Genomic DNA, 2,931 nt, shown 5'->3' with positions numbered 1-2,931 from the left:
AATATAGCTACGCACGGACTTTCGTCACCTAGTGCATACGTAGCTCCCCACACAAGTAATTTACAACTAAACACACCTAAGGGGATGAGTTCCCTCTTACAAGGTTAGGCAAGAGACTTACCTCGTTCTCAAGTTCACTTCTGATCCAAAAATATGCTTTAAATCCTCAACTCGGTGCCAAACGAATCGAAACTAGTCAAATGTTATATAAATTATTCAATACAATGTTGAAGAGTTCATACTCTAACTATTAAAGTGATTACCCAACCCTAATTGAAAAATTCTTAAAATTCATTCTCGGGCCCACGTATCCGGATTCTGGAAATTTTTGAAGAAAGTTGTTACTCATAACCTCACGAACTCAAATATATAATTTTAACTACACTCCATAACCATTTTCGTGGTTAAATCTCATTTTTATCAAAATCTAGGTTTTTCATCTAAACCCATGATTTCACAAATTTTACATGTTAAATCTACACATAATCTATGTAATTAACTCATATTGTGTAGAAATTACTTTCCTCAAAGTATTAGGTGAAAACCCCTCTCTACGAGCTCCAAAAATCGCCCAAGGAATGAAATAAATTAGCTCAAAATGCTTAAGTCCCGACTTAAATGAAGGTTCTGCCTTCTGCGATTTTTGCATATGCGGTCAGTGGGCCGCATTTGCGGTACCTCTTCTGCGGTGCAAAGCCCGCTTCTGCAGAAATTCACAGGACCAGTGCTGGCCGCATCTGCGGACGTGTTTCCACTTTTTCGGTCTCGCTTCTGCGGCTTCTCATCGCAGAAGCGAGGTCGCTTCTCCACATACCCCTTCGCTTATGCGGACCACTGGCAAAAGCTCCAAGCCGCTTCTGCAGCCAAAATGGCGCATCTGCGGGCTCGCATCTGCGGCCAAAAGCTCGCAGGTGCGGGAACACCAGAACTGGTGCACCAGCAGCCCTTTTGAGTCTTAACTCAATCCGTGCATCGCCCGAATGACATCAGGGGACTCTGAGGCCCCGTCCAAACATACCAACAAGTCCGAAATCATAAAACGGACTCGCTCGCGTTCTCAAAATGCGGAAAACAACATCAAAACTAAGTATCACACTCCAAACCAAATTGAATCAACTTATGAACTTCAAGTTCTTCCAACTTACTCCGAACGAGCCGAAACATACTTAAACTACTCGGAATGACACCAAATTTTGCGTGCAAGTCTTAAATCACCATACGGAACTATTCTCAGTCTCAGAATCCTGATTGGATCTCGATAACACCAAATCCTACTTCAAACTAAATTTAAAGAACTTTAAAACCTTCGAGGTGCAAACTATCAATATTAAGCGCTGAAACGCTCCCGAGTCATCCAAAAACCGATCCGAACATACGCCCAAGTTCGAAATTACCATACGAACCTATTGGAGCCGTCAAATCTCGGTTCCGAGGTCGTTTACCCAAAATTTGATGGAAGATTTTAGTGTTTGTTCATAAAATTTTCAATTTTTACTTGAAGATATATTTTGAAAATTTTCAAAAATTTAAAAAACTGCAAAAAGCTGTTTTTCAAAATTCACTCAAATCACTCACTAAACTTCAAAAATAACCCAAGCTGGAATTTATGTCCAAACACAAATCTAAATTTCAAATACCATTTTCACCTTGAAAAACTTTTTCACCATTTTTTCGAATTTTACAATTCTTATGTCCAAACGCCTACTAAGGCTAGTGCATTTTCACACACTCACTGTCACTGACTAGAAATTCTAAATTGACCTATATGGATGTTACTTTAAAGAAACCTTTAACTTAAAGAAATTTTTTGGTTAAAGATATTCTTTAGGACTTCAAACATGATAAGATCCGTATTAGCACCGAAGACATGAAGGATTTCAAGGATATCAAAAGCTTGGAGTGTTTCAAGAGGACGTGGATTTTTGACCTAATTATATTTTAAATGCCTTATTAGGGGTATTTTAGGTAATATAACGTATCATTTAGCCTTAGTATAAATATAAATATCCCTTTTTCTCATATAGTAGTAGATTATCTTGATTTTGGTTGATACAAAAATTACACTCCTTTTGTGAGTACCTTAAGAATATTTCCTTGCATCTCTCTTTGAACCTATTTTAGATTAATCTATGTGTGGATATTCAATGTATGAGTTTATGTCTCTTTTCCCCTTCGATTGATTATAGTAATTAATTGTTAATTTAATTGCTTGATTATCTTTTCTTTCTTCTAAGTCTCTTCCCCCTTCCTTTATATTTCTAGATTTATCGTTGTCATCTTATCTTGTTATTTGATTATTTATTAATTTATTGCTTCCCAATAAGGTCATAGAAAGGTAAGACTCAACAGCTAAAATCTTTTTATCCTAAATAATTTTACTAAACCGTGAATGTGTGACTTGGATAAAGAGGGAAGATACTTCAGGGGTCAATTTCGTCTCTCTTCACGGGTTTGGGCTGGTTTTAGTGGCCCAAATTCACCTTCTTTCTAGGACGGATTAATTCGGGTTATGCTCCAAGTAGCTCAGCAATGATGCATCACACTTTCAAGTCGTTAAACAACAACAATAAGAGAGGCCAGTGTTTACGCCGATTTTATCCCTACCTTGTGAAGGTAGAGAGATTGTTTCCGATAAACCATTGGCTCAAGGAAAGCATAATCCCAGCAGTCATGAAAAAAAATACGGTAGTTGAACTTTCAAGTCAATAACGGTGGACGAATTGAACGGATTATATTTTTATGAATTAAATTTGACACCCTAAAATTTCTAGACTATTGAAGACCATAATAAAATGTTTCCTGTTTTGCCTTCCTTATACAGAACGTGGCTTATAATTACATAATTCTGAATCAGTGTCTCATAATTACATCCCAAAGTATTTTTTGGAGAATTAATGATTCAGGTAGATAATTAAACAATTAATCTTGATG

The sequence above is a fragment of the Nicotiana tomentosiformis genome, chromosome 2 (assembly GCF_000390325.3).
Source record: "Nicotiana tomentosiformis chromosome 2, ASM39032v3, whole genome shotgun sequence".
Taxonomy (NCBI): domain Eukaryota; kingdom Viridiplantae; phylum Streptophyta; class Magnoliopsida; order Solanales; family Solanaceae; genus Nicotiana; species Nicotiana tomentosiformis.
This window is presented reverse-complemented; position numbering follows the sequence as displayed.